The following is a 26,636-nucleotide window of genomic DNA, read 5'->3' as shown; positions in this document are numbered from 1 at the left end:
CACCCCCTCTGCATTCATAATTCCCTCCCATGAGTTGGATTTCCTCATACTTACCCCAACAAAGGATTTTCTCCCAAACTTCTGTTCTAGTTGAGCACTGGTTCACTCCAGTGCTTAGCACAATGCCTGGTACATAGCATACACTTAATATTGATCATTGACTGACTGACTGACTGACTGACCAACTGACTGGTGGACATTTCTTTATTCTTGGCAGAGTAGAGATCTGATGATAAGCTATCATACCCTGAGCCAATAAATACTGGACAGTTCTCCCTGACCTAGATGCTGACTCCAAAAAACTTTCTATATATGGCCCAGGTACCCTCCAGAAAGGATCAGTTTACTAGAATCCAGGGTAATCCTTATAAGAACACCTTAACATAGTACATGAAAGAAAGATCTCAACACTCCTGCTCTCACAAGGCAAGACCCGACATCAAAAGCTGTGACCCTATGTATGCTTTGCACAATTAGGCCTAATATGGTTGTGTGGTTAGTGAGACCTTGCAGGAGGAGCTACAGGAAGACTAGATTGTGTGGACTAGAGAAATTTGAGTAAGATAATTAAAGAGAACCAGCACACCATGTCACAGGTGTGAGATGCCCAGAACTATCTGCTGAGTAGCCAGTGGTTCTCACTATTAGAACTTTGAAGCAAAGACTATTAGATTCCAATGACAGACGAAAACAAGACATCTGGTGGGATTCTACCTATTCCAATTTGTGTCTCAAAGGGCTTTCTGAAGCCCCTGCTACTTTTCCATGGCTCATGGAAAAGGTGGTATGTGACATGAAGTATTAAGAGATAGGGACAATCTCATTGTCTTTGGAGAGATGCTAGGAATGCACTGTGAGCCTACTGATGGTATTAGATTGGCTAGAAGCTTCTGGTCTAAAGCTATCAATAGAAAAATGTCAGTGTGCCATCTGTTGAAACAAATTTTGTCTCGTGGAACCCATCCGCTCTGCAAGAGATGGCAGGGGATGTGTGCAAGAAGAGCAAGAGCTTGCCTGGTGTGTTCAGAGGAAAATTCCAACAATTTGAGTTGCTTCTATGGAAAGTACAAGTAACATCAAGCCTTTGCAGCCTGTGTATAGACCTCTTGTCTCTGGATGGGGATTGGAAGAGCATGAGGGCAGTCTAGGGGTGACTAACCACTTTATATAGTACACAAAGGCTCATCCTACCACAAGCCAGAAGGCTTTCCCAGCATCCAGAGTATTGTAGAAGTATTCCTCTGTGGTGACTCAATTAATTTGAATCAAGTTTCATGGATTCAAAGATGGCCACCCCCCCTCACTTTACACATGAAGAAACTGATGCTAAGAAAGGTTAAATGATTTGCCCAACATCACACAGCTAGGGAAGTGTCTGAGGTAGGATTTGAACCCAGGTCCTCCGATCTCCAAGAACAGCAATGATCTGGTAGGAATCAAGACAACTAGAGCAACTCTACCCCATCCTCAAGTGGACCATAGCAAATAGATTTTAATCACTCCCCATTGAACATGCTGGGGATATGGATGAGCAAGTAATAAAGCTTAGAAGAGTAAGCACGTGGCTTTTTTTTATGCATGCCTACCATGTCTCCAGGAATGACATTACATATGTTACTCAGGTTATGAGGCAGCTAAGTGGCACCAATAAATAGAGCACTAGGACTGGAATCAGGAAGTCCTGAGTTCAAATCCAGCTTCAGACACTTACTAGCTGTGTGACCCTGGGCCAAGTCATTTAACCTTCATCTGCCTCCGTTTTCTCAGTTATAAAATGAGAATAACAATAGCACCTACCCTGCAAGGTTGTTGGGAGGATCCAGTGAGATATTTGTAAAGCACTTTGCACAGTGCCTAGAATGGGGAACATAGTAGGTGTTTAATAAACGCTTATTCCCTTCCCTTTCCCTTCAGGTTGATGCTTTAGTGAGAGTCACAGCAGCCTACAATTTCAAGTCTTTGAGGATGAGGAAGATAGAAACTTATCAGTAAGCATTTATTATAGTGATCAATAAGCAATAAGCATTTATTAAGTGCCCCTATGTGCTACGTGCAAGGGATACAAAGACAAGTGAAGTGAAAAAGTATCTGCCCTCAGTCTGTTTACATTCTATCAGGGCAGTCAATCTGTACATACATAGATATATACAAAATCTATACAGGATTGGTACATGGTGTTGGGGTGGGAGGAGAGAGGTACCAGCAGCTAAGAGGTTTAGGAAAGGCTCTATATAGAACATGGTACTTGAGCTAAGTCTTGAAGGGAACTACATATCCCTAGAGGCAGAGGTGAAAAGGGAGTGAATTTCAGGCATGAGAGATATTAGTTCAAAGCTGTGGAAGTGGAGTGTCATGTGTGAAGACTATGAAGAGGACCTATTTAACTGGACCTTAGTTTGCATGAAGAAGGGTAATGTGGAATAAGGCTAGAAAGGTAGGCTGGAGATAGATTGTGAGGGGCTTTAAATGCCAAGCAGAATCTTTTATACTTGCTCCTCGATTTAAAACAGAATTAATGTAGTGTTTTGAGTGATATAGTCAGGCATGTATTTGAGGGAAATAATTTTGGTAACTGTGTGGCAGATGGGTTGGAGTGGGGCAAGACTTGAGGCAGGGAGACAAATTGCAGGGACAGAGGGTATTATAATAGACCCGAACAGAGGTGATGAGAACTTTTGTAGGGTGACAGCCATGTGGGAAAAGAGATGAGGACAGTTATAAAAGATATTACAGAGGCTGAATAGAAAGGATTTGGCAACTGATTGGATATATGGGGTGAAAGATTGTGAAGAGCTGAAGATGGCATCCAGGTTGTGAACCTAGGTCATTGAAAGATGGTGGTATCTTTAACAGAAAATGGAAAGTATAGAACAGGGGCAAGTTGAGGTGGGGGGGCAGGGGATGAGAATGAATTTTTTTGGACATGGTGACTTTGAGATACCTCCTGGACATCCAGTTCAAAATACCTAATAGTCAGACATTGGTGAGTCAGGGGCTTGAGTTTAGGAGAGAGACTAAGAATGGATTTCTAGATCTCATAGTCAACTGCATAGAGATAATAATTGAACCAATGGGTGATGAAGAGATTACCAGGTGAAAAGTTAGAGAGCAGAGTAGTGCACCTAGGACAAAACCTTGAGGAACATCTACATTCAGAGACTGTTATATGAATGATGTTAAAAAAAAAAAAAGGACTGAGAAGGAGCAGTTAAGCCAATGGATAAGTTATCCACTGGATACATTGTCAAAGGATATGAACAGAAAGTTCTGAGAAGAAAAGAATATAAGCAATCAACAACAGTATGAAAATAATGCTGCAAATCTTTAAAAAAAATTGAAAGTCCCACCTCCTTTCTATGAGTTTGGCAATGATGACAAAAAAAAAAAAAGGAAAGTGACAACTGTTGGGGGGATAGAAAGAAAACAAGCACATTAATGCACTATTGGAGGTACTATGAATGGGTCCAGACATTCTGGAAAGAAATTTGGAATTATATGCAAAAAGTTACTGTGTGACTTTAGAAAGAGGAAAAGTATCTGACTATACAAAATATTTATAGCAGCCCTTTTGTTCTAACAAGGAATCAGACAGTAAAAGGTTGCTTAATAATTGGGGACTATCTGAACAAATTATCATGAATGTAATAGAAATAATGAAAATCCAGTTTCAAAGAAACTTGAGAAGACTGTCTTAAATGGATATAGGGTGAAGTGAGCAGAGCCCAGAGAGTAAATTCTATAATGATAACAACAACAACAACCATAATAAAGAAAAACAACTTTGAAAGACTTAGGAACTCTAATCAATGCAATGCCCAGCATTATTTCAGAGGACTGATGATGAAGCATGCTGCCCACCTCTTGACAAAGGACTGAAATTATATAATGACATATATATTTTGGGCATAATGAGTGTGAATATTTGTTTTTATAACTATGTAAATATCTCACGAAGGTGGTTTTTCCCCATTGTTTTGGGGGAGAGGGAGGTACAGGAGGAACAGAAGGAAGGAGTCTACTAATATGAATGCTTGCCCCCCCCAAAAAAAATAGAAAAGAAGGAAAAGAGGGTCATTGAAGCATTTTAAAATGCAAAACAAAAGGAAGCCTAGAATGGAATACAGATAAATATCTTTGGAAGTTACATGTTGAGTTTATTATATACCAACCAAAAAAAAAGCAAGCTGTATGAAACAGAGATTTGTGGCTTCATGCTTGAAATTCTTTTTGTTTCCTTTGTACATGGAAATGCCCTTTTTTTAAAAGCTTGTCAAAATCCAGAATTTTAAAAAGCTTTCAAAAGAAAGAGAGGGGACAGGTAGAAAGAGAACAAAGAAAGATTGTGTCATGAAAACCCAGAAAAGAGTCTCCAGGACTCAGAGGAGGAGAGGTTGATCAACAGTGTCAAAGCAGCAGCATCAAATGATGAAGATGAGGATGAGAATTAAGACCAAGCTATGAGATTTAGCAATTAAGATATCACTGGTAACTTGGGGGAAGGAATTTCAGTTGAATGGTGAGGGTGGAAACCAGATTGCAAAATGTTGAGAAATGAGAGAGCAGAGAGAAAGTGTACCTGGCTACTACTAGGAGTTTGGCTGAGGAAGGGAGGAGAAATATTGGATAATATCTAGAAGGCCTAATGAAGTTTTGGTAAGGTTAAGGGAAACTTAGATATGTTTGTACACAGCAGGGGGGAAAACAATAGATAGGAAGGGACTGAAAATTAGAAAATAAGGGGGTGGTTATGGGAACAATCTACAGGAGAAAATGGAAGGAGAGAGATTAATAATCCAAATAGAGCATTTGGCCTTGAGGGGACATCCACTTCATCACCAGAGAATGGAGTAAAAGAAGGAATGGAAGATAACAAAAGAGATGAGACGAAAAATCAATGCTCATGGTGAAAATCCCAATCTGCATCATCATCATCATCATCATCATCATCATCATCATCATCATCATCATCATAATTAGCATGTATAAAGCACTTCAAAGTTTGCAAAGTACTTTGCAAATATTATGTCATTTTATCCTTACAGTAACCCTGGGATGTAGGTGCTAATACTATCCCCATTTTACAGATGATAAAACAGGCTATGAAAGGTTGAGTAACTTGCCCAGGGTCTCACAGCTAGTCAGTGTCTGAGGGCAGATTTTAATTCAGGTCTTCCTGACCGCAGGTCTAGCGTTCTATCCTCTGCTTCTGCAGAAAATAATTAGGGAACAAAATCAAAATGAGCGTAAATAAAGGCTGAGGTTGGCTACAGATTGTTAATGCTATCTCGGGGAAAAAGAAAGAAGTGATCAATGTGAGGCAAAAATAATGTCATGTAAAATGTGGTCTTTGAGCTGGGTCTTTAAGGATAGGAAAGGTTTAGATGAGCAGAAAAGAACATAGAGAGTATTTCAGACTAAGGGAACAGCCGTGAGCAAGGCATTGATAGAGAAGGAGAAAAACGTTGGGTGTGGGACTGAAAGGAGTGAGACAATGAAGAGACCAGCCTGGCTGGAGCAAAGGCTGCATGATAGGTAACAGAAGAAAATAAAATTAAAGATGGAGGCTGAGAGGGAATGTTAGATGACACAGGGCCAGAGGCAACTGGGTTTAATGGGTAGAGTGCTGTACCTGAAGTCAGAAAAACTTGGGTTCATATCCCATCTTTGATACTTAGTAGCTATTCAAACAAGTCACTTAAACACTCTGAGTCTCAGTTTCTTCATCTGTAAAATAGGGGTAATAATAGTAGTGTCTATCACTTTGGCTTGTAAAGATCAAATGAGATAATTTATATAAAATGTCTTGAGATCCTTAAAGCACTATGAAAATATGAGCTATGATTATTGTTATTGCTGAGTGACATACTGAGGAGTTAGTGTCACAATGCAGTTTAATTAAAGGGGTTAAATCACATTTTATCACAATGAAAAAATTAAGGAATGACTTCAACCAGCAGTGGGAAAGTGTCCAGGATTTTTGTTGACCTTCAGAGATTTTATAACTTGCCCCATGCTGGAGTATGACTCTGTTTTGAATTAATTATAGGCTGTCACCTGAAGTTATGGGTATGGGTCACCTTCACTTTCCCTACCAGAAATCCACTGTGGTTGGCACAGTGCCCCAGTCTATGGGCATGAAACCTTTTATGCCCCAATGGATGAAGAGAGTGTGCCAAGAACTATGAGCAGGAACATTAGGGATCCTATTGATTTAAATTGGTGAGAAACAAGAGGAGTGGGATTTTTTTTCCTAATCCAGTATTTATAGAATATTAACTAGGTTTTACCCATTTTGGACTTAGGGCACTGCAGGCTGGCACACAATGCTAGTGGCCCAAACTTGGCAAAATTGTGAAATGGGTGGAATTGTGAAGTGGTTTGTGTTCTGGGACTTTTCATCATCATCATCATCATCATCATCATCATCATCTTCTTCTTCTTCTTCTTCTTCTTCTTCTTCTTCTTCTTTTCTTCTTCTTCTTCTTCTTCTTCTTCTTCTTCTTCTAACCTTGTCTCCCATCCTTCAAAGTCCCCATTGCCCTCATGCTGCTTCACTCTGGAGCTTAGCTGATTCACACTAAAATGTGGCTTAATGGATATGTCCTTTAAAAAATAGGATATAGAAAGGACAATCTGTATCCCAAAAGCATGAATCCTCAATTATGGAATTTTAAGCACTGTGGCATCTAAAGGGGGGAGAATACTTGGAGATAGGAAGGCTGTGGCTATGCACCCCGAATTATGTTTTGTAGTTGACTGCCTACTCTGCCTCTTTATAAGTCTGGCTTTCTATATAACTCAGGTGTCCTTTATCCTGAAACAAAAAAAAACCTTCACTTGCCCCTGGCATTTCTCAACTATCATTCTAGATCTCTCCTCCTTTTCACACTTAAGATCCAGAAAAAGGAGTATAAACTACCTACTACCCTCCACCCACTGACATCTATCTTCTGACCCCATTAACTTACTGAAATTGTACTTTTCAAGGTTATTAGTGATCCCTATGCCCTCATCCTCTTAGCCCTCATCCTCATCAACCTTTCTGAAGTTTTTGACATTGTGGACCTCCTCCTTCTGGAAGATCCTTTTTTTCCTTCTCCCTAATTATGAAACCATGCATTTGAACTTCTCCACCTCTCTGACTACTTTTTCTCAGTCTTTTTCACTGGTTCTTCCTCTTCCTCATTCCTAAGTGCAGGTGTCCCTAAGGCCCTGTCCTTGGGACTCTTCTCTTTCTACTCTACACCCTCGATAATTATCATCCAGTCTCATGGCTTCAGGGACCTCTTCCTTTTAGTTCATGCCTAAATCTGGGTGTCTAAATCCAACTCCATGAGTTGTATCTCTATACATCCAACTTCAATACAACTCCCTAAGCTCCAGTCCTATATCTCTACCACAGCTACTGATCGCATCTTCAATTTCCCATTACCTCCTCAATCTCGGCAGGTCCAAAATTGAACTATCCTCTTTTCCCCTAAGCCTGCCCTTCCTCCGAGTCTCCCTGCTTCTACTGATGGACCTACCATACTTCCAGTCATGGGAGTCATGTTTGACTCTTTTTCATGCCCTCAGCATTCAATCAGTTGTCGATTCCATTTCTACAATATCCCTTGCATGTATCTCCTATCTCTATTCACATAGCCACCACCCTCACTCAAGTCTTTATCATCATTCACTAAATTATTTTAATAACCTCCTCTCTGGTCTTCCTGCCTCTAGTCTCTCCTTGCTCTAATATGCTCTAACACAGCTGCCAAAATCACCTTTCTAATGCTCAGATATGACCAAATCATTCCTCTGCTCAAAAACTTCCTGTAATTCTCTAATATCTATTGAATAAAATATAAACTCCTTAGCCCAGCCTTTAAATTTTTTTGTAATCTTGCTCTGATCTACCTTTCCAACCTTTTCCCACATAATTTCCTTTTACCAACCAAATTATTTCAACCAAACCTTAAAGTATCTGCCTCCCAGTAACATCCTGCCCCTTCTTGCCTTTTATGCATTTGTGTAGACCTGAAGCACACTCTGCCTGGAGAAATCTTTCTCTTCTTTCAAAGCCCAACTTAGGTACTACCTCCTACATGAAGCCTTCCCTGATTCCTAAAGCTGAAGGTGATCTCTCTCTCTCCTCAAAGTTCTCTTTTGCCTCTATCATAGTCTACTCTGTAAAAAGTTATTTGCATACATGTAATATCCATCCTTGATAGCAGAGACAATGTTATTTTTCACCTTTTGGTCCTTTGTGCCTTGCACATGGTAAGCATTTAATAAATGGATAGAGCTCTGGACCTGGAGTCAGAAAGACCCCAAATCCCACCTCAGACACTTATTATCTGGGTGACCCTCAGGAAGTCACTAAACCTCTATTTGCCTCAGTTTCCTCATCTGTAAAACAGGAATAATAATAGCACCTACCATGTTTGCAAACCCTAACTTTGCAAACCCTAAAGTGCTATGTAAATGCCAGCTGCTATTATTACTATCATTATTTTTATTATTATTATTAAATGTTTGATGAATTAATTTGCGCTGAAAAATGATTACTATAGTGATTACTTTGTTGATCCTTTTACTCTTAAGTTACTTGCCTTTGTCCTTCCGGGCTCAGCAGATGATTCTCAAAGCTGCATATGGTGTCTGTTGGGAGAGGCCAGGTGTTGGAATCCCAGAGTCTCGGGGCCTTCAGAGATGAACTGCTCCAATTCACCAATTAAGGATGAAGCCACTATTGCCAGGAGACCTGATGGAATACACCAACACAGTCAGCAGGAAAAATAACATGGAGGAAAGACTGGCTCCTAGCCTATAGGTCTATAAATGGCAGTACTTTTGACCAGTCCAAAATGGAAAAAGTAGGAAGGTCAGGAGTTCTGAGTTCTAATCCCAACTGTGCCTCAGAGTCATTGTGTTGTCCTGATGTACCTCTCATCTGTGTTCTGTGATTCCTTCTGCTTCCTAGCTGTAAAAGCCTTCTTTACATGTCATGATTTCTTATGGCCTAAGTGTCTGGAGAAAGTTTAGCTCAATTTTGAATGACAGAAAGAACTTTCCAGCCTCAATGACCCACTCCTGTTATTGAAGGGCTATAGGGCAAAGGTTCTTATTCCAAATAATATTCCAGTGAGCATATTGGTGTATGAGAGTATTTTACTTTGTGCATTAGATGTGTTCCAGAAAAGTTCTATGTCAGTAGAATTTTATTCAGCAGAGATTATTATAGATATTCTAAGAGAGAGGCAGCTTGGGATAGAGTACTGACCTCAGAGTCAGAAAAATCCAGGTTAAAGTCTTACCTCTTCCACTTACTGGCTATGTGACCCTGGACAAGTAAGTCACCTAACATGTCAAAGACCCAGGCAATTCTTTAAGACTATAAAATGTGAAGAAGGTGCTGTATCTACATTGGAAGAGGGTGTTTCTTCAGCAGGATTTGCCCATTCCAGTGAAATCACAGGTTTGGTTTAAAAAAAAAAAGACATGGTAGGGAGAGAAAGAATTAGCTAGAGAGATAGTGTGATAAGGTAGAAGAGCTTAAGGCCTGGAATTGGGAGAGTTCGAATCCTGAATCTCATATTTCTGAGATAAATGACCACTGACAAGACAATTATACTCTCTGAGTTTCTGTGCCCTCATCACTTCTTGTTCAGTTGATTTCACTTTTTTTTGTTTTTTCTTTCAAATTTGTAGATTTCATATTGTTTTGAAATGTGTAGCCTCTCAGTTGCTTAGAGTCATAGCATTAAAGACATCTGAAAAATCTTCTTAAATGAATTCTAATATTGACCCTATGTACTCCAAAGCAATTCAATATTCAAATAGTCATAAATAATGATTGAACTACTAAGTAGAAATCCCTATCTGAAATCCTGTTGGTAAGTTCTGGTCCTGTTTTTATTAAAAAAGGAAATCAGATCAGGTTCCTTTTAAAAAGTTTGATCAGTCATGTCCAACCCTCCATGATTCCATGTGGGGGTTTTCTCGGCAAAGATACTGGAGTAGTTTGCCATTTCCTTCTCCAGCTCATTTTATAGATGAGGAAACTAAGGCAAACAGGGTGAAGTGACTTGCCCAGGATCACACAGCTAGTAAGTATCTGAGGCCAGATTTTAACCCAGGAAGATGAATCTTCCAGATTCCAAGTCCAGCGCTCTGCCACCGAGCTGTAGTGCATAGCAGTCTGCAATGCTTAACACAATACTAGGCACAGAGAACTCGTTTATTGACTGACTCAGCTATAGATGAGGATAATTATTCTTTTCTTTTTTTAGGCAATTGGGATCAGGTGACTTGCCCAAGGTCACCCAGCTAGTAACTGTCAAGTGTTTGGTCTGAGGCCAGATTTGCACTCAGGTCATCCTGACTTCAGGGCTGGTGCTCCACCCACTGCGTTACTTAGCTGCCCCAAGCATAACTATTCTTGCATCATCTGCCTTGCAGTGCTGGTGCTGAGAAATGTACTTTGCAAACCTTAATGCACTTCATAAGTGCAGACGATTATTACTTAAAGGAACCATTTGAAACTGAAGATTGTAACTAACTTTTCTTTCTCACCTTCCTGACCCCCTCCAGCCATAAAGTGTTCAAGGTTCAGGAGTTCAATCAAAAGAGAGGTATTTCCTACCATCACAAATTAAAGTCAAGAACTTCTTACTTCTGGACTTTTGCAGAAAAGCTGGGTCTCCACGGTTAGTAAATTCTAGAGCCATGATCAGGACACATTTTCCATAATGCCACATTGGCTCCCTTGAGGATCGATTGTGGACATAAAGCTATTACTGTGTCTTAGTCACATCATTATGGGCCTTAATTACCATTATTTAGGACCACAAACAAAATCTCAATTATTTGACCTTTCTAGTTGTTTGCATTCTGAGAAAATGGAACTTTACATTAAACCTGTGAGCCTTTATTTTTCACACAGATGAATGTGAGTTACTGTGGGGAAAATCTGAATGGAGATTTCCAACTTGGCAGAATTCCCAGCCTTTTGAAGAACTCAGAAAGCTGACCAATTTCTGTCCTTTGCTCCCTTGCCTTGCCTTCCCTCTCTAACTAGTCACTGCCTAATGCGGGCTTTGGACAGGGAGGAAGAGTAGGGAAGACAGAATAGGAAGGTGTAGTTTATCATGGAGAAGTTTTAGAATTCCTGGATGTTTCTCTCTTCCCTTCTTCTCTTTTTAACCCTGCTCTTCTTCTCCCCTTTCTTCTCTTCTTTCTCCTGTTCTCCGTGCTTCTCTTCTGCTCGCTTCCCTTTGTTTCTCCTCCCATCCCCCTTCTTTCTCTCCAATTCCCCCTTCTTTCCTATCTTCCCCTCTTCTTGCGTCCCTCCTCACTTTTCTTCCCCTCTCTTCCCCCTCTTTTTCCTTAACCTGATCCCTCTCCCTCCCTCTCCCCTTATCACCCCTTTCATTATCTTCCTTCCCTTCTTCATTGCTTCATTCTTTTTCTCTGTTCTCATTTCTTCATTCTTTTTCTCTTCTTCTCCTTGCCTTGTTTGTCTCCTTGGCTCAGTAATCACCCCTCCCATTATCTTCTTTCTCTTCCCTTACTTCCTTTCCTTCACCTCCCCTTTCTTCCATTGCAAGAGAGATAGAGAGATAGTGTGATAAGGTAGAAGAGCTTAAGGCCTGGAATTGGGAGAGTTCGAATCCTGGATCTCATATTTCTGAGATAAATGACCACTGACAAGACAATTACACTCTCAGAGTTTCTGTTCCCATACTCCTCTCTAAGCTACATTGTTCCTCTTTTTATGAACTCCAGTAGTGAACAGGCATTCTGGCATTGCTGTAGCTGCAGCTGCTGACATGTTCCTTTTGCTAGTACTAGAAGACATTTGAGGGAGTAGAGAATGGAAAAAATTCTTCAATGCAAAACCAAAGGAGGGAAAAAGAAGGGGGAGAAATTGGGGCAGAAAAGCCCAAAGGGAGAAAGAGAGTGGGAGAATCTGGATGGTAATCAATTAGGATGAATGGTCTCTGGGCTGCGAAGGAGTTTCCAAAGGCCTGGTTATTTGTACTGGCAGGAAATTCATATAGCCCAGAAAAATGGCACAAACCAATGATGTATAGCTGTGCCTCCTACGGCCAGTCTCTTGCCAGATTTCACAGACTGTTAGTGGGGGGGTGTGCAGGGCTTGAATGAGGCAGCCCTCCAATGCTGGGGGAAATGGTACCATCGTAGTTTAGTAGGGAGAGGTCTTCCCCCTGAATTAGTACTACACTGTTGTCCTAAAGTGACTTTGTGAAGCCCTGAACCATTAGAAAGAGCTGTATTCAGGAGAAGGCACCGCAAAGCAAAGGAATAGTCTGACCTTATTCAGAATTATAGATTAAATCATGCTTATGTGATATGATTTGAAAGGCTCCATAAAGGTTTCCCCACTTCAGCTTAGTCATTTGTTATGACACCTGAAATTCTACCATGACAGGTTCCTCCCTTTAGGATGGGGTAGTAACGAAAGAGGGTCACTGTATTTTTCCATTCTTGACACAAGTACAGCTATCCCTTCCACAGCACGACTTTCCCCATCACAGTTTTGATATATTATGAGTCAGCAAAAGAAATTAAATGGGAATTTTGGGGGAGTTTTTCAGAAGCTGTAGAAGGCCAGCAGATAACACAGAGCCTATGACCAAGTACTGAACCCAATTTTACAATAAGGTACTATAAATACCCCATAAAAGAAAAAGAAAAAAAAACAGGCTTCTTCTCTGGTACGAAGGAAGGACCAAAAAAAAAGTTTAACAGATTTTCCAGATCTCAGGGGCACGGTGCCCTTAATCCCCACAATGTAGAATGTCTCCATTTAGTCTTAATACTTTTTAATTTATTTTAAACATTTTTTTCTTTTTAAATTTTAAGTTCCAGAGTCCCTCCCTCCCACCCCTCTCCCACCCACTGTGAATGTAAACAATATCATATCAATTATATGTTAAATCATGCAAAACCCATTTCCGTATTAGCCATATTGCAGAACAAAACAAAACAAATAAAGAAAGTAAGAAAATTATACTTCAGTTCACACTCAGAGTTCATCAGTTCTTTCTCTGGATAAGACAGTCACATGGAACTGTTTCGCCTTCCTTTACCCTTTGGTTGTACAAAGCCAATCAACCAAATATTCAATGTATTAATCACTAAGCCTTTACTGCACCTTGCTATGACTTCAGAATAGAAATACAAAGAATGAAACAATCAATTCCCTACTCTTAAGGAGCTTCTATTCTAACGGGGAAGATACCAAATAACTATATAGGTATATAGAGAATAAATATAAAGAATAAATACAAATAAAAACAAAGCATTTAAATAGGATAGTTTCATGGGGAGAATACTTAAAGATTAGAGGATTAAGAGGGGTTTCATTTAGAAGGTGGTACTTGAGCTATGTTTTGAAGAAAGAAAATTATTCTTTTAATTAATTAATTTATTTTTAGTTTTTCACAAGGAAAATTATTCTTTGAGGTGGTGGTTAGGAAAAGTTCATTCCAGGCATAGGGTGACCAAGGGAAAGATACAGAGGTAGGAGATGAAGGGTTGTAGTTGGAGAACAGTGAAGCCAGTTTGGCTGGCTCAGACTGTGGGAGGGGGAGTAATGTATAATGGGACTGGAAAGATAGACTGGGTCTAAACTATCGAACCCAAGATAGCCAACTTGCTACTCTGAAGGCCAGCTAACACTCAGAAAGCCTTTGTATCTCCTCCCTTGACACACAGCAAAATGCCCCCAAAATCAACAATTACCTGGTTGTGAACCCAACCTGCCTTTCTATTTTTTGTATGCTATATGTAGATTTAGGAAATGGTCCACATTCAGAAATCCACTTGTCCCATGAACGCTATGTGTCACTGCTTGTCAACTGTTGTTTTTCCCTGCCTAGTCTGTATAAGGAATAAACTTTTTTACTGACATATTCTAAAATGTAATAAAATGAGTTTTCTTGTCATGACAAGGTTAAACACAATCCTCTCCAGGATTCAGGGTGGAGTGACTAGGGCTTTGACCAAGTACATAAATCTCTAGGGTGCTGTCAACACAATTTTTTAATAATATAGAAACAATTGAGCTTAGTGTCTAGTTCATAAGAATAAGTTAAGATCAGAATCTTGAGGATGATTATAGCTTTGTCCCCCCTCAGGTGAACTCCCTCTCTCCATTTCTCCATCATCACTGCCATAGGATCAAACTGGTTGCTTCTCAGGATCTCCACCTAGACTGCAGGGAAGGTGTCCCAAGGTTTCTGGTCTATGCTTTGCTCATATACCACTCCCCAACTGAATTTGTCTTTCTTAAATTGATTTTAAGATAATTTTCATTATGTCTGTCTCAGTTCTGCTTTGCAAAATTTGTCCCAGGTAGAAAGAATAATAGTTATGGCTCTGGCAGGGGCAACTCTCAAAATTCAGACACCTCTAGGAAGGAAAACATTTTAGCCTTTTAAGAACACTGAGACTTTTGTATGAATAGTCCCTAGTCATGGGCACTCCCTGAGGGCAACTTACCTGAGATCAGGGCGAGGAGGAAGGGGAGTTTTGCTGGGAAGAGAAGATAATTTGGAGCCATCCAATGCTTTCTGGGGAGAGCAACACTGAGTAATGTGTCACAGAAGAGGGATCTGGGAAGAGTTAACATGTGCTTTGGAAATGGAGGAGACAGAGGAGAAAAGAGGGCAGTGGAGACAAACTTTATCTGTTTTCTATTTTTCCCAGTGATAGTAGTCTGTCTAGGTTTCCTTGGCTCAGGGTGTTCTCCTGGCCCCCAACAACCTGGAAAATCATAGCCTCTGTCCCATTCTCCCCTGGTTATTTCATATGAAAATTTTTCCTGAGGACCCTCCTGTTAGTAACCTTTGCTGGTACTTCAGCCATGTTACTCCCACTACTATGGGCATCAAGGGGCAGCTATGCAGCACAGTGAATAAAGGACTGTGCCTGGAATCAGGAAGATCTGAGTTCAAATCCTGCCTCAGATACTTATTAGCTGTGTGACTTTGGGAAAGTAACAACCCCTGCCTCATGTTTCCTCATCTGTAAAATTGGGACAACAATAGCACCTACCTCCTCCAGGTATTGTTGTAAGGATCAAATGATATGCCTGGCACACAGTAAGCACTATGTAAATGCTAGCTATCATTATTATTATGACTATTCCTCAAAGCTCTATTGTGAGATCTCTTCTTTTTTTGTCCTATACTCTCTCCCTTGGTGATCTCATCATCTCCCATTGGTCTTTTTATCCATCTCTATACAGACGATTCCCTCTATACTGCCAGCCCTAGTCTCCCTCCAGAACTACAGTCCTTCATCACCAACTCCCCTTTGGACATCTCAAACTGAATGTTCTGTAGGTATGTCAAACCCAACATGTTCAAAATAAAACTCCTTATTTCTCCCCACAACCTCTCCCCTCTTCACAACTTCCCTGTTACTCTCAAGGCCATCACCATCCCCCAGTCAGCCAGACTCGTAATCTTGGCATCAGCCTTGACTCTTCAGTCTAACTCACCCCACAAATCCAGTCCATTGCCAAGTCTTCTCACTTCTACCTTCCCAACACCTCTCCATTCATTTAGCCTCAGCCCCCAGGCCAGGCCCCCATCACCTCACACCTGGATGATAGTTATAAGAGCTCTCTTTGCCTCAAGCCCCTCCTAACTCCAATCCATCTTCCATTCAGCAGCCAGAAAGATTTTCCCAAAGAGTAGGTCTGACCATGTCATTGCACCACCACTCAACAAGCTTCAGTGACTCCCTATTATCTACAGGATCAAATATAAAGTTTTCTGTTTGACATTTAAAGCTCATTCTAACCTAGCCCTTCCTGACTTTCCATTCTTCTTCCATTTACTTCCTCACACTCTATGATCCAGTTACACCGGCATACTCGCTATTTAACAAACACAAACATTCCATCTCTAGTATCCTTGCTTTTGCAATAATTGTCCTTCCCCACTCCCCCAGCCTCCTCACTTCCTCATCTTAGTTTCCCTGACTTCCTTCAAGACTCAGTTTATATCCAAGGTCATCTCCTGCATGTTGGGCAGTTGTCTTGACTTTTGTCTTGCCACTGCACTTCGATGAGGCAGATTGAGGCTGATCAGTTTGCACAGCTCTGCCTCACTTAAATCCAATTCACATGCAAGTCAAGACATCACTCTACAATGTCATCGGTCCTCTTTGAGAATGAAGGACCAACAACATATCTCACAATCTGCAGGAGGCTTTTTCTAGTCCCTCGAGTTGCTTATGACTTCTCCTCTGAGACTACCTCCCATCTATTCCATGGCAGCTAAGGTGCTCAGCAGATAGACCTGAATCCAAATCCAGCCTCAGAGACACTTCCTAGTTGCATGACCCTGGTCCAGTCGTTTAATCTCTATACCCCCCGGTGCCCCCATCTGTAAAATAAGGATAATAATAGCACCCACCTCCCATGGTTGTTGTGAGGATCAAATGAGATAATCTTTGTAAAGCACTTAGCACAGTGCTTGGCAAATAATAGGCACTATAAAAATATTAGCTGCTGTTATTATGTATATGGTTGTTTGCATGTTGTTTTCTCTACTAGAATATGAGTTCTTTGAGAGTAAAGACTGTTCGTAACTTTCTTTATATCCCCAGCACGTGGAACAGAGCAAGTGCTTCCTAAGTGTTTATTGACTGACTGCGTGACTCTCTGATGTGATAATAGCTATGTTGCTCCTCCATGGATAAAGTTTGTGCAGGTCTCTAGGGCTGTGGTAACTGAAAAGTCCTAAAGAAGCACTTTCGGAGTATGTTTTGAAGTAATATAAAAGTTCACTTTGATATTTTAAGGTTGGGAAAATGATTTCCTCACAAGAAGCCTGCAAGGTATATAGTTCAAGTATTGTGCCCACTTACAGACTAGCACACTGAGGTTCAGGGAAGTTAAGTGACAAAGTAATTATCTTCAACTCTATTTCCACCAAGGAAACCAATATACTGTAAATAATAATAATAAATACTGAGAACCCTCTCCTGTCCACAGATGTCTTCTCCCCAAGAAAAGCAAAAAATTGGAACTGAACCTTAAAAAAGAATGAGGAGTGGGCATTCTATACTTTGCTCTGTGATAAAATACACTAGAAGGAAGCCTGCTAGGAGTTTGTAGAAGTGTCAGCCTTTGGAGAACTTGAGGAAGAATGTAGAAAATGACTAGTCTATCCTGGACGGCTTAATAAGAAAAACTCACATTTCAATAACCCATTAAGGTTTACAAAGCACACTCTTCACAACAGCCCTGATAGGTAGGTAATGCAAGCACAGCATTATCCCCATTTTACAGATGAGGAGACTAAGACTTAGAAAGTTGAAGTGAAGAAGCAATACATGACTCTCAGCTCTGTTTCACTCACTGCCAGTACTTGGGTTCACACAAAGCGGATGGAGAGATAAAAGAGGTTATCTGTGATTAGCATCATAGCTAGTGTCAGAGTAAGTGAGCTCAGGTCTCCTGATTCCCTGTCCAAAGACATTTTCATTACACAGTGTGACCTCCCCTTCTGGAGGGAGGCTGGGGGCTAGAAATAGATCAGTGTTTTCTTAATTTGTGTTTACAGAATCACGGATTGTCAGTGCTTTAGGGCAGAAGTGTCAAACTCATAGTCTGTGGACCCACAGAATCAGATTGAAATGTTGTCATTGGGAAACATTTGACAAAATAAATAAAAACACAGTGGAATATGTTGTCATTCAGTTGTTTCAGTCACGTTTGGCCCTTTGTGACCCCACTTGAGGTTTTCTTGGCAAAATACTGGAGTAGTTTACCATTTTCTTCTCCAGCTCATTTTATAGATAAGGAACTGAGGCAAACAGGGTCAAGTGACTTGCCCAGGGCCACACAGCCAGTAAGTGCCTGAGGCCAGATTTGAACTCAGAAAGATGAGTTTTCCCAATTCTGAGTCCAGTGCTCTATCCACTGTACCACCTAGCTGCCTACAACAGAATAGAGTTCATGTTAATATGTGGTTTTCTGAGTCAATAAATGGCTTGCAGGGACCACTACATGCCGTTTAGTGGCTCAGTTTCTATTTGAATTTGATACCACTGCTCAAGAGGACCTCAGATAGCATCTAGTCCAATCCTTTAATTTACAGATGAGGAAACTGAGGCTAGTAAAACAGGTGTTGTTGTTGTTGTTGTCATCGTTGTAGACTCCCTAGGCCCTATCTTATGGGCTCCAATCTGCCACCACAAAACAAACAAAAAACCTCACCTGAAGAGGCACGAAGAACGGAACAGCTTCCGGTGAGACACCAGTGAGGTGATGTCTGGCTCTTATTCTATAATCATAAGTAAACTACTCTTCCACGCCAGACACCAAAGCACAGACACTGTCCCTTTCCTGTGCTTGAAGAGGACAAAACAGCAGCCTACGGACCATGCAGGGAGCCTTCAGGGGTCAGCCGGGGAGAGCTGCTGGATTTGACGATTTCCCAGGGGTCCCTCTGATCGTCGCAGCTCTCTGGCGCATCTATGTCACAGTATGTACGCAAATTGAAATTAAAGTCAAAAGGTCCCACGGTGTGGTCAATGGGGCCTGCCCATTCAGTTGGGGAAATGAAGAGAAGAACAAAACGTAGAATAGCCAAGGTCTCAGGGGGCACCTGGAGGCCCTGGTCTTCTCTTTCTCTCTGTTCTCAGCTTTATTTTATAATCTCCTTCCGCATCCTCTAAGCTTCAGCCAAGTTCAAATACTCTTTGTTCTAAGAACATTCATCGTGCTTTTCCTTTGTTCCTTTGCTTTTATTGTTCCTGATACAGAACCAAAACTAGCATGGGGCAATCAGGACTGTGATCTAGGAGGTGGCATGGAGGGGACATGAAAACCCTTTCCTTACCTGCCAACCCACTGGCCCCACTGCCTCGCTCGGCCTCCACTACTGGCCTCCGGGGTCCTGGGGTCTTTCATAATCATTTCCTAGGGCTGCTTTCAAATAATGCTCTCTGTTTTCAGTACCTGCCTTGCAAGGAGAAATCCCAGGGCCAATCTAAGATCAGAGTGAGGCAGGGATCTGCAATGAGGATTGATGGTGGAGCTGGTCTATGGGGCTGCTCCTTTTAGGGCCACTAGGTGGCGCACTGGATAAAGTGCGTGGCCTGGAATCAGGAAGACTCACCTTCCTGAGCTCAAATCTGGCCTCTGACACTCACTAGCTGTGTGACCCTAGGCAAGTCACTGAACCCTGTTTGCCTCACTTTCCTCATTTGTCAAATGAGCTGGAGAAGGAAATGGCAAACCACTCCAGTATCGTGCCAAGAAAACCCCAAATGGGGTCACCAAGAGTTGGACAGGACTGAAAAACAATTGCACAAAACTGAATTCCTGGGATCTTTGCCTTTGCTTTCTTTTTTTGAAACCACTTTTCCCTGATAATTCATCCAGGCCTTTAGTCCTATCCAGTTCAGGCCCTGCTAGTTTCTGTCTCCTTTTTTATTCCCTATGTACTATGACCTCTGGAACCCTGCTCTGTTCTCAACAAATCCCCAGTCCTTCCTTCTCATGCTCCTTCCATCTTCTTGTGCTTCATGAAACTTAGCATCTCCTGAAGATGTCACCTCTCCGAGGCTGACTTCTCCTTCTCTCATATCCCCAGGCACTTGGGGTCAGTAGAAGGAGTGGGTCTGCTCTTTGCTTCCCATTGCCACTTTCAGACCCTTCCTCTGCTCCCTCACTCAGCACCCACCTCTCCTCCTTTGGTCACTACATCCTAGCGAGACCCTTCTTGCTGTCCCACTATCCTGCTATCCTCTATGGGCCTGCAGGTATATTTATGCCCATCCCTAATAAGTTCAGTATCTTCTTCTTCTTTAGCCCAACCCTTGCTTCCTCTGAACTCCCTGGCCTCCCAGTTCCAGTTCCTCAGCCTCCACAATCCCTGTGATCTCTAATTCTATTCTACCTCCACCATGCAAAGGAGGGGTCTCTCCTTAGCCCCAACCCCAAATGAATTTGCCACAGATGCCAGAATTCCTAATTATAGTTCTGTTCATGTGCCTAGAATGTCTTTTCTCCCCTTTTTCACCTGATGAATTCCTAACAATTCTTTAAAAGCCAAATCAAAAAGCAGCTCCTCATTGAAGCCTTCCCAGATACCTTACCAGATACTAAAAATGACTCAGATCCCTCCCCACACACAGAATTCACATAGCATTGTTAGGCAACTTTCTAGTCTTATCTAAATAGTATATCTCCCCCAACCCTCAGCATTGGCTGTGCACATGGTAAGTGCTTAATAAATGTTTTTACAATAGTTAAAGTTTGATCACTTATTGTTTAAAATATATTTAAACAGCAGCAATCACTTCCAAAATGCAATATATATATATATATATATATATATATATATATATATGTATTTTAAATATAAGTAAATATAATATTTTAAATAAAATTAAAATGCTTAATCAGAAAGAATTGAAAATACAAATGAACGAAATGAAACACAAAGGACACCAGGAGATGAGCTCCCAGGTTTTAATCAGGGAACAGTTGTGTATTTATAGGGTTTTTAATGTTGAGGGCAGGATTTAAGGAGAGCAGGTTGCAAACAGCATGCCTCAGCAACCCAGAACCTTCTAGTTCTCTTCCCCACAAAAGGATCCTGGGTTCCCTCCAGGTTAATGGAGGGAAAGGCTGAAGGAAGCTTTTATTAGTAAATATTTCTGTAACTTGTCTGCCTATCCTCTCCCTAATACATAGGCAAGTCATCTCTCTGTCAGGCTTTCCAGACCCACCCTCTGCTGATACCCTTAAGAACATCTCCCCATTCCTGAAGAGGAGAGATGTAACCAACATCCTGAGATGTGAACCACAATGAACAGATGTCTGTTTTTCCCGGATGCAGGGAATAAAATTAATGAAAGGAAAAATGAGGGTGGAGATCAGAGAGGAAAAAGAAATAGTGGCAACAAAACCATGAGATTAGATTAGATTGCAGACATCAAATTGTACCAGGCCAATTGGATTTCCTTCAAGGATAGCATGACAGGGTCTCTGGATAAAGGAAAAAGGCTAGGGAGAGATTCTCTCTGGGTTTTGGTGAGCTTTTTTGACTGCCCAGTGAACACCCCACCAGCAGACTTTATCTGGAGCTGTACTTATTTCCAAAATCTAGTTGAATATTATATTAAAATGGAAGGTTCCATATCTAATTGGAAGGTCCCACTTAAAATAGAAAGAAATGTGTGGGCTGTTGACTGGTATCTCCCAAGTGAAGATCCTGAGTATGATTATTTCACAGGATGTTAAAGAACATCCTGTTTAAAAGGAATTTTAAAGATCTTTTAGTTCAACTTTTTTGGTTTTCAAGTGAAAAAACTGAGGTCCAGAACTGGCCAAAGTTAATTAGCATTTTATGGTTCCCTGACCCTGATTTCCATGTTCCTGTCTCTGCCTCTTTACTTAATATAATTCAATCCTTCATGATTATACTGTTAGGTACTGTATTTTAACTTAATCTACCTCCCAATGTGTGTCCATCTTGGATTCCATCCAAGGGGGTTTAATTATTAGAAAGATATTATTAAGGGTCAGTCTCATTTATAACCCTATTCTATGACGCAGACCTCATGTATTATAGTAAGGCTCCAGTGTCCTGGCGGGATCATTAGAAACTGGGAAGAAATAATGTTGGATCTAAGCCAAGGCAGAGTAGGTGGCCACCTATGTGGTATGGTTTTAAAGGTGGTGTGATGTTGCCTTTACTTTATAGGCTTGAGGTTTGCAAGGTTAGCTATAAGGAGATTGTTTTATTTCCTCTTAAGTACTTTACCCACAAATCAGATTTGTTGCCACGATTTGGACAGTGATAAACCTTGGTTATGACTTACTGTTCCTAAAACTAGGATTCCCATCAGTCACATTAACTGGGACAACCAATCAATCAAACCCGAGAGTCTTTTTGAAGCAACTACTATGTTCCAGGCACTGTTAGGAACCAGAAACACAAAGACAAAAATGAAACAGTTCCTGACATAAAGGGAGGCATTTTTACACATTCTATTGTGTTATGACATATACATAAATATGTACAAAATGTGCAAATAAATTTCTATACCTTTGATCTTATCCATGTAGAGATCTCCTGGTTGAAGAATTTCTTCTAGCAATGCAGATTAGCCCCTTCTATGCAATTTATAGTCCAAGAGACTATAGGTCTAGGAGCCTGGGACACAGAGAGATTAAGTTACTTAACCCTGTACATGGCTGGAGCTGGAACCAAGGGCCTCCTGACCACTAGGTCACCTCTCTGTCCACCAAACCAGACTGTCTCTCAAATGAATAGATACAAGGGGGTCTAGTAGCTGGGGGAATCAGGAAAGGCTTCCTGGAAAAGGTAGTGTTTGAATAGCATTCTGGAAGGAACAAGAAATGCTAAAAAGGGGGGTTGAGGTGGGAGTGCACAAAGGAGACAGCAGAAAAAAAGAACACTGGACTTGAAACCAGGAAACTGGATTTAAATCCTAGCTCTGTTCTTTATTAGTCATGTCCTCTCAATTTCCTCATCTGTGGAAATGGAGATAATTTTGCATTACTCAACCACACAGGGCACCTGCGGGCATCAAATGACATAATACATGGGAGATGTTTTCCAAAATGATAGATAAACGTTCTCCAATAATCCACAGTTTTGTCAATGGGCACTTCTAGCAGTGATCACTGCCCCTGCATGGCCTTTAAGAAATACTGCAGCAGCAAAATTCTGCACCCCATGGCCAATGTGGTGCTGAGACTCTCTGAACTTAGTGAGGCTGGTCCTCAGAAAACAAACATACAGACCCATACTGGCAAACAGGATTTTCAGCTTGTACTGGAGCTTGTACTCTACTGATATCACCTTCACGACCCCAAGATCACTTTTTTACCATGGTGAGACATCATCGTAGGATGATAGCGAAGTGTAGAAATGAGAATTGTTATAAATGTTAGCTTTATAGATGTTTGGTAGACTATATCGCGTAAGTTTTTATAACGAAAATGGCATACTTTTCTATTCAATTATACTTTTTCTGTGTGGCACCAAAAGACCACATGGTATGAGAAATTCCTGTGATTAAAGAGATTCCTTTGCATTTACTCCAAAAGTTCCATGTCAAAATCCCAATTACTATCTAGGAAGGTTGTTGTTACCTATCATCTTAGAGGAGACAAGATGGCACAACAGAAAAAGAATTGAGTTCAGAGCCTAAAGACCTAGCTTCAAATTTTGGCTTTGCCATTTATAATCTGGGTGACCTAGACGAATTTCTTTACTCTTTTTTTGCTTGTTTCTCCATCTTGTCTCCTATGATCCTATTACTAGTTTATCTCTAAGGTGCTTTCTGGTTCTAAAATCCTATGATGTTCATGGATTTGTTGATGAGATTAGCTAGTGTTCATCTAACAAAGAGCAAGGCCTAAGAGATCTGAGACACAGGAAAGGTGAGATTTGGTGTGGTCATGGAGGTTGGAATGTTGACCTTGCACAAGAAGAAGAAAGAGGAGCCAAGTTTAGGAGTATCATAACCCAATAATGTAAATGAACCTGGGGACAACAGTACATTGTAAATTTGGCAGTGGAGTAAGAGGAAGCTACCAAAGGCAGGAGGAAGGCAAGGTTCTTCTGCCATCAACATGTATTCAACGTTGTCAGTGTCTTTAGTAGACAGCAAGAGTCTTCAGCGTTTAAGATGGGTATGGAGAAACTGGAGAACTTCCAGTGAAGATAAGAAAAAATAATGGGAAAGAAACTTGGTCATTTATTTTGTATTAGGGTAATTGGACAATAAACTGCAACAAGGGAGAGCTCAGTTAGACATCAGAACTTCTTCACTATCAGGATGATTCAGTACTAGGAGGGACTATGAACAGAGTATATGGAATTATAGCCATAGAGATCTTTTAAAATAAAATGGTAGTTTTACAAAGGACTTATCAATCAACATGCATTTTAGTGTCTACTGTGTTCCAGGCACAGGAAATGGGAATACAAAGGCAAAAGTAAAAGCAATCCCTGCCTTCAAGAAGCCTACAATCTAGCCTGGGGAGACAACATTGACATAGGTAGGTGTTTACAAAATAGGTATGAGGTTATAGGGATGAGGATAGGCACAAACAGCTAGCAGAGAAACCTTCATTTTGCAGAGGAAGACTCCTAGAGAATGAACCCAAGGTCACACAGAAACAGGTCCCGTAAATCACAGCTCAGGTTGCTTTCATCACACTGCATCACTTTTCAGAACCAACAACTATCATTTGGATGACTCAAATGGAGATTTGGTTTGAAGCTAGAGACCAATTTGCATGAACTCTTGAGGGTTTATGCCTATCACTGGAGTCTGTGATGTTAGAAAAGTCTTAAGAAGAGGGTGAGGACTTCACCACCTAGCTAAGACACTGAAATTGATCTTTGAGTTAAACCCCAGAGAAGCACATTATAGGCAGCTTTCCATAGGATTGGAAGGATAAGATGTGCTCAAGACTGTCCCCTATTGTCTCTGATTCTGGGGTAGAGAAACAATAGGATGCCCATCTGTGTTGGGGCCTCTGGAGAAGAGGAAAGAACTAAGTGTCACTGCTTGGGGAGACAATGGAGTCCAGTGAAAACACATGGAAAGTCAGGAACTAGATAATTTGCCCTTGTTCTCTCAGGAACTAGTTTTACCATTTTGGACTAGTCATTTGATTTCACCCTCTGGGACTCCTACCTCCACCTTCCTTGAAGGGTTTTTGTAAAGGTGAATGAGATACTGTATATGCATGAAAGCATTCTGGAAAGTTAAATACACTGCACAAACGTAAGGAATAACAGTTATTAACTCTGGGCATGGCAAGCAAAAATCTATCATGTCACTCTTTGCTTTCATGCCATGACTTTTCTCCATCTCAGACACAAGCAGAGCCCAAGAATAGACAGCACAGTCAAGCTTTTAGCCTCCAGTCACCAGCAAAATGTGCTTTGAGTTTAATATATTTGCATTTGGAAATTAGCTGGGCTCTGGTCTGACTGTTAGTGTCCCTGGGGCCCCCCATCTCACCCACACAGTTGAGCAGTCAAAGATGGAAAATATTGTGCTGCCAACTTCCACCCACACCCCTTTCCAGCTCTGAAATGACTAGCTGAGGAGATTAAAACAGGACAGTTTTCTGAGCGGCTCAGGGCTTTTCTAAGGGAATTCTAATGAGTGGGATAGAGACAACCTAGACCAGCCAGGACTAAGGACTACCCCTTACAAAGAGCCTTAAGGACAGAGTTGGTTGCTAAAATGCTAGAAATGTTCCTGCATATGGAGGAAGGCACAGTGGTGTGTTCTGGGATAAGGAGTAGCTGGTGGAGAATTGGGTAGTGAGGAGGGGGTTGAGGGAAAATGGCCTGAAGGAAGATTCTCCACACCTCTTGGCTGGCTGAGACTCAATGGTGCCTCTGGGATCCTAATGTGTCAGCTCAGGGTGGGAGCTATGGGGGAATTTGTATTCTGTGAGGAAAGTTGATTTTTGGTAGAGTTTAATAGCTTGAAGAAAGTTTTAAGCCCAAGGAGCCAGCTAAGAAGTGTTTTTGTCAATGATCCACCAAATTATAAGTCCTCTAAAGCCTTTCTCTGTTTTTACTGTCTAGCCAAAATCAATTGAAGTATCTGGGGGAAACCACCTGTTACGAGAAACATATCTAGATGAGTTTGTGAACTTGGAGTCCAGGGTAGAAATGGACCTTCAATGGTCATTGAGGATATCTCTTGCTTCCAAGCAAGACCTTATCTAAAATACTCCAGCAAGATTATTGCCCGCCTAGTCTTTAAAAATTCCAGAGACTTCTATTACATATATTGCCTTGAAAATTCATTCTAATATTCCTGGAATTCCTTTCTAATAGTTTACCAGAATCCTTCATTTAATAAAGAAAGTTTGCCTCCTTTTTGTCTCTTGGATACTGGGAAGCAGTAAAGTATCCCTTCATATACCTAAAGAATCATCAATTTAAAATTTGATTGGGGAAAATCCTTAGAGATTATCTTGTACCCTCCCCTCATTATACATGCAACCTGGACCTCCCTCAATGTGGCTCCTTGGAAGATATTCATTGGTTCATAAGACACCTTGGGTCAGCATCTATTCAAAGCTCCACTGAATGAGCCCCCACCTAATATTTTCTTTAACATCAATGTAACACATTAATTCTAGGCAGTGATTCAGTAATCATTTATTGAGTATTTACTATGTTTGAGGCACCGTAGTAAGCACTGGAAAAAGGCAAAAACATGATTCCTGCCCTAAGGAGCATATAGTCTAATGGGAAAGACAGCATGCAAACAATTATGTACATATAAGACAGATATAAACATCAACAAATTTATATGAAGGGATAGATATGCCTATATTTATATATCTATATCTAGGCATATATGCATCTTATATAATACATATACTACAGATATAGTAAAAATATATGTAATATAAATAGGTATAGTAAATGTATATAGTAGATATATACCACATATACATATGTTAGATGGGTAGATAGATCTACATATAGTTATAGATATGTCCATATTTATATATGTATGGATATCTATCTTATATAATAACTACACTATACATAGAGTATAAATATAATATCTATATATATAGT

At 40.8% G+C, this 26,636-nt stretch overlaps 1 protein-coding gene across 1 annotated transcript in view; it reads right to left on the bottom strand.

The window, feature by feature from the left end:
- The window catches only part of KCNJ1 (potassium inwardly rectifying channel subfamily J member 1), a 57,007-nt gene that overhangs the window by 16,828 nt on the left and 13,543 nt on the right, over nucleotides 1-26,636 (bottom strand). Inside the window, exon 2 of the mRNA XM_020963770.1 lies at nucleotides 8,595-8,746. The gene's annotated coding sequence lies outside the window, so the exon portion shown is untranslated. The remainder of the gene's footprint in view (nucleotides 1-8,594; nucleotides 8,747-26,636) is intronic.

The sequence above is a fragment of the Phascolarctos cinereus genome, unplaced genomic scaffold (genome assembly GCF_003287225.1).
Source record: "Phascolarctos cinereus isolate Bilbo 61053 unplaced genomic scaffold, phaCin_HiC Scaffold_726;HRSCAF=1367, whole genome shotgun sequence".
Classification (NCBI taxonomy): Eukaryota; Metazoa; Chordata; class Mammalia; order Diprotodontia; family Phascolarctidae; genus Phascolarctos; species Phascolarctos cinereus.
This window is presented reverse-complemented; position numbering and strand designations above follow the sequence as displayed.